This window comes from Vigna unguiculata, unplaced genomic scaffold (genome assembly GCF_004118075.2).
Source record: "Vigna unguiculata cultivar IT97K-499-35 unplaced genomic scaffold, ASM411807v1 contig_325, whole genome shotgun sequence".
In the NCBI taxonomy this organism is placed as follows: domain Eukaryota; kingdom Viridiplantae; phylum Streptophyta; class Magnoliopsida; order Fabales; family Fabaceae; genus Vigna; species Vigna unguiculata.
Genome location: NW_021011032.1, coordinates 6,631 through 13,260, shown reverse-complemented (window position 1 = coordinate 13,260; position 6,630 = coordinate 6,631).

Sequence of the window (6,630 nt, the reverse complement as noted above, 5' to 3'; positions counted from 1 at the left end):
AACCCGAAACCGGAGACTCGTCACCCGAAACCCAAAACCTGAAACACAAATCCCGAAACCCGAAATCTTAAACCCAAAACTCTAAATCGGAAAGCCGTAACCCGAAACCCGTAACTTGAAACTCTAAACCCGAAACCCCAAACCCGAAACCCAAAACCCTAACCCGGAAACCTGTAACCCACAACCCGTAACCCGAAACCCGTAACCCGAAACTTCAAATCCCAAACCCTAAACCGAAAAGCGTAACCCGAAACACGTAACCTGAAACCCTAAACCCAAAACCCCAAACGTCAAATCCGAAACCCTAAATCGGAAACCTCTAATTCGAAACCCGTAACCCGTAACCCGAAACCCGTAACCCGACACTTCAAACCTCAAACCCGAAATATTAATCCCGACACCGGAAACTTGTAACCCAAAACCTAAAACCCGTAACCCGAAACTCGTACCCCCAAAATCCGAAACCCCAAACCCTAAACCGGAAACCCCAAACTGGAAACCCGAAACTCGAAACTCCAAACCTGAAACAGGAGTATCGTAACCCGAAACCCGAAACACGAAACACAAATCCCAAACCCGAAACATTTAACCAGAAACCCTAAACCGGAAAGCCGTAACCCAAAACCCGTAACCTGAAACCCTAAACCGGAAACATGTAACCCAAAACCCGTAACCGATACCCCGAAACCCGAAACCCATAACCGGAAACCCGTAACCCGAAACCTCAAACCCCAAACCCGAAACATGAATCCCGAAACTAGAAACCCGAAACTCGAATCTCCAAACCCGAAACCAGAGACTCCTAACCTGTAATCCAAAACCCGTAATTCGTAACTCAAAACCCAAAACCCGTAACCCGAAACCGAAGACTCGTCACCCGATACCAAAACCTGAAACACAAATCCCGAAACCCGAAATCTTAAACCCGAAACTCTAAATCGGAAAGCCGTAACCCGAAACTCGTAACCTGAAACTCTAAACCCGGAACCCCAAACATCAAATCCGAAACCCAAAACCCAAAACCGGAAACCTGTAACCCGAAACCGGTAACCCGTAACCCGTAACTCAAAACCCGTAACCCGAAACTTCAAATCCCAAACCCTAAACCGGAAAGCGTAACCCGAAACACGTAACCTGAAACCCTAAACCCAAAACCCCAAACGTTAAACCCGAAACCCTAAATCGGAAACCTGTAATTCGAAACCCGTAACCCGTAACCCGAAACTCGTAACCCGACACCGGAAACCTGTAACGCGAAACCTGAAACCCGTAACCCGAAATCTGAAACCCCAAACCATAAACAAAAAACCCCAAACTGGAAACCCTAAACCCGAAACCCGAAACCTCAAACCCGAAACCCTAAACCCTAAACCGGAAACCTGTAACCCGAAATCCGTAACCCATAACCCGAAACCCGTAACCCGTAACCCGAAACCCGTTACCCGAAACTCAAAACTCCAAACCCGAAACCGGAGACTCGTAACCCGAAACCTGAAACACAAATCCTGAAACCCGAAACATTGAACCCGAAACCCTAAACCGCAAAGGCGTAACCCGAAACCCGTAACTTGAAACCCTAAACCCGAAACCCCAAACATCATACCCGAACCCGAAACCCTAAACCAGAAACCTGTAACCCGAAACCCGTAACCGGTACCCTAAAACCCGAAACTCGTAACCCGAAACCTCAAACCCCAAACCCGAAACAGTAATCCTGAAACTGGAAACCCGAAACTCGAATCTCCAAACTCGAAACCGGAGACTTCTAACCTGTAACCCAAAACCCGTAATTCGTAACTCGAAACCCAAAACTCGTAACCCGTAACCCGAAACTCCAAACCCCAAACAAGAAACCCGAACTCAAAACTCCAAACCCGAAACTAGAGACTCGTCACCCAAAACCCAAAACCTGAAGTACAAATCCCGAAACCCGAAATCTTAAACCCGAAACACTAAATCGGAAAGCCGTAACCCGAAACCCGTAACCTGAAACTCTAAACCCGAAACCCCAAACATCAAACCTGAATCCCAAAACCCTAACCCGGAAACCTGTAACCCGAAACCCGTAACCCGAAACTTCAAATCCCAAACCCTAAACCGGAAAGCGTAACCCGAAACACGTAACCTGAAACCCTAAACCCAAAACCCCAAACGTCAAATCCGAAACCCTAAATCGGAAACCTGTAATTCGAAACCCGTAACCCATAACCCGAAACCCGTAACAAGAAACCCGTAACCCGACACTTCAAACCTCAAAACCGAAATATTAATCCCGACATCGGAAACTTGTAACCCAAAACCTAAAACCCGTAACCCGAAACTCGTACCCCAAAATCCGAAACCCGAAACCCTAAACCCGAAACCCCAAACTGGAAACCCGAAACTCGAAACTCCAAACCTAAAACAGGAGTATCGTAACCCGAAACCCGAAACACAAATCCTGAAACCCAAAACATTTAACCAGAAACCCTAAACCGGAAAGCCGTAACCCGAAACATGTAACCTGAAACCCTAAACCCGAAACCCTAAACATCAAACCCGAAACCGGAAACCTAAAACCCGAAATCTGTAACCCGAAACTCCAAATCCCAAACCCGAAACACGAATCCCGACACCAGAAACCTGTAACGCGAAACCTGAAACCCGTAACCCGAAATCTGAAACCCCAAACCCTAAACAAAAAACCCCAAACTGGAAACCCTAAACCCGAAACCCCAAACCCTAAACCGGAAACCTGTAACCCGAAACCCGTAACCCAAAACCCGAAACTCGAAACCCTAAACCTGTAACCCGAAACCCGTAACCCGTAACCCGTAACTCAAAACCCGTAACCCGAAACTTCAAATCCCAAACCCTAAACCGGAAAGCGTAACCCGAAACACGTAACCTGAAACCCTAAACCCAAAACCCCAAACGTCAAACCCGAAACCCTAAATCGGAAACCTGTAATTCGAAACCCGTAACCCGTAACCCGAAACTCGTAACCCGACACCGAAAACCTATAACGCGAAACCTGAAACCCGTAACCCGAAATCTGAAACCCCAAACCATAAACAAAAAACCCCAAACTGGAAACCCTAACCCCGAAACCCGAAACCTCAAACCCGAAACCCTAAACCCTAAACCGGAAACCTGTAACCCGAAACCCGTAACCCATAACCCGAAACCCGTAACCCGTAACCCGAAACCCGTTACCCGAAACTCAAAACTCCAAACCCGAAACCGGAGACTCGTAACCCGAAACCCGAAACACAAATCCTGAAACCCGAAACATTGAACCCGAAACCCTAAACCGCAAAGGCGTAACCCGAAACCCGTAACTTGAAACCCTAAACCCGAAACCCCAAACATCATACCAGAACCCGAAACCCTAAACCAGAAATCTGTAACCCGAAACCCGTAACCGGTTCCCCAAAACCCGAAACTCGTAACCCGAAACCTCAAACCCCAAACCCGAAACAGTAATCCCGAAACTGGAAACCCAAAACTCGAATCTCCAAACCCGTAACCGGAGACTTCTAACCTGTAACCCAAAACGCGTACTTCGTAACTCGAAACCCAAAACCCGTAACCCGTAACCCGAAACTCCAAACCCCAAACAAGAAACCCGACCTCAAACCTCCAAACCCGAAACTGGAGACTCGTCACCCGAAACCCAAAACACTAAATCGGAAAGCCGTAACCCGAAACACGTAACCTGAAACCCTAAACCCAAAACCCCAAACGTCAAATCCGAAACCCTAAATCGAAAACCTGTAATTCGAAACCCGTAACCCGTAACCCGAAACCCGTAACAAGAAACCCGTAACCCGACACTTCAAACCTCAAACCCGAAATATTAATCCCGACACCGGAAACTTTTAACCCAAAACCTAAAACCCGTAACCCGAAACTCGTACCCCAAAATCCGAAACCCCAAACCCTAAACCCAAAACCCCAAACTGGAAACTCGAAACTCGAAACTCCAAACCTGAAACAGGGGGCTCGTCACCCGAAACCCAAAACCAGAAACACAAATCCCGAAACCCGAAATCTTAAACCCGAAACTCTAAATCAGAAAGTCGTAACCCGAAACCCGTAACCTGAAACTCTAAACCCGAAACCCCAAACATCAAACCCGAAACCCAAAACCCAAAACCCTAACCCGGAAACCTGTAACCCGCAACCCGTAACCCGGAAACCCGTAACTCAAAACCCGTAACCCGAAACTTCAAATCCCAAACCCTAAACCGAAAAGCGTAACCTGAAACACGTAACCTGAAACCCTAAACCCAAAACCCCAAACGTCAAATCCGAAACCCTAAATCGGAAACCTGTAATTCGAAACCCGTAACCCGTAACCCGACACTTCAAACCTCAAACCCGAAATATTAATCCCGACACCGGAAACTTGTAACCCAAAACCTAAAACCCGTAACCCGAAACTCGTACCCCCAAAATCCGAAACCCCGAACCCTAAACCGGAAACCCCAAACTGGAAACCCGAAACTCGAAACTCCAAACCTGAAACAGGAGTATTGTAACCCGAAACCCGAAACACGAAACATAAATCCCAAACCCGAAACATTTAACCAGAAACCCTAAACCGGAAAGCCGTAACCCAAAACCCCGTAACCTGAAACCCTAAACCGGAAACATGTAACCGAAAACCCGTAACCGATACCCCGAAACCCGAAACCCATAACCGGAAACCCGTAACCCGAAACCTCAAACCCCAAACCCGAAACATGAATCCCGAAACTGGAAACCCGAAACTCGAATCTCCAAACTCGAATCCAGAGACTCATAACCTGTAACCCAAAACCCGTAATTCGTAACTCAAAACACAAAACCCGTAACCCGAAACCGGAGACTCGTCACCCGAAACCCAAAACCTGAAACACAAATCCCGAAACCCGAAATCTTAAACCCAAAACTCTAAATCGGAAAGCCGTAACCCGAAACCCGTAACTTGAAACTCTAAACCCGAAACCCCAAACCCGAAACCCAAAACCCTAACCCGGAAACCTGTAACCCACAACCCGTAACCCGAAACCCGTAACCCGAAACTTCAAATCCCAAACCCTAAACCGAAAAGCGTAACCCGAAACACGTAACCTGAAACCCTAAACCCAAAACCCCAAACGTCAAATCCGAAACCCTAAATCGGAAACCTCTAATTCGAAACCCGTAACCCGTAACCCGAAACCCGTAACCCGACACTTCAAACCTCAAACCCGAAATATTAATCCCGACACCGGAAACTTGTAACCCAAAACCTAAAACCCGTAACCCGAAACTCGTACCCCCAAAATCCGAAACCCCAAACCCTAAACCGGAAACCCCAAACTGGAAACCCGAAACTCGAAACTCCAAACCTGAAACAGGAGTATCGTAACCCGAAACCCGAAACACGAAACACAAATCCCAAACCCGAAACATTTAACCAGAAACCCTAAACCGGAAAGCCGTAACCCAAAACCCGTAACCTGAAACCCTAAACCGGAAACATGTAACCCAAAACCCGTAACCGATACCCCGAAACCCGAAACCCATAACCGGAAACCCGTAACCCGAAACCTCAAACCCCAAACCCGAAACATGAATCCCGAAACTAGAAACCCGAAACTCGAATCTCCAAACCCGAAACCAGAGACTCCTAACCTGTAATCCAAAACCCGTAATTCGTAACTCAAAACCCAAAACCCGTAACCCGAAACCGAAGACTCGTCACCCGATACCAAAACCTGAAACACAAATCCCGAAACCCGAAATCTTAAACCCGAAACTCTAAATCGGAAAGCCGTAACCCGAAACTCGTAACCTGAAACTCTAAACCCGGAACCCCAAACATCAAATCCGAAACCCAAAACCCAAAACCGGAAACCTGTAACCCGAAACCGGTAACCCGTAACCCGTAACTCAAAACCCGTAACCCGAAACTTCAAATCCCAAACCCTAAACCGGAAAGCGTAACCCGAAACACGTAACCTGAAACCCTAAACCCAAAACCCCAAACGTCAAACCCGAAACCCTAAATCGGAAACCTGTAATTCGAAACCCGTAACCCGTAACCCGAAACTCGTAACCCGACACCGGAAACCTGTAACGCGAAACCTGAAACCCGTAACCCGAAATCTGAAACCCCAAACCATAAACAAAAAACCCCAAACTGGAAACCCTAAACCCGAAACCCGAAACCTCAAACCCGAAACCCTAAACCCTAAACCGGAAACCTGTAACCCGAAATCCGTAACCCATAACCCGAAACCCGTAACCCGTAACCCGAAACCCGTTACCCGAAACTCAAAACTCCAAACCCGAAACCGGAGACTCGTAACCCGAAACCCGAAACACAAATCCTGAAACCCGAAACATTGAACCCGAAACCCTAAACCGCAAAGGCGTAACCCGAAACCCGTAACTTGAAACCCTAAACCCGAAACCCCAAACATCATACCCGAACCCGAAACCCTAAACCAGAAACCTGTAACCCGAAACCCGTAACCGGTACCCTAAAACCCGAAACTCGTAACCCGAAACCTCAAACCCCAAACCCGAAACAGTAATCCTGAAACTGGAAACCCGAAACTCGAATCTCCAAACTCGAAACCGGAGACTTCTAACCTGTAACCCAAAACCCGTAATTCG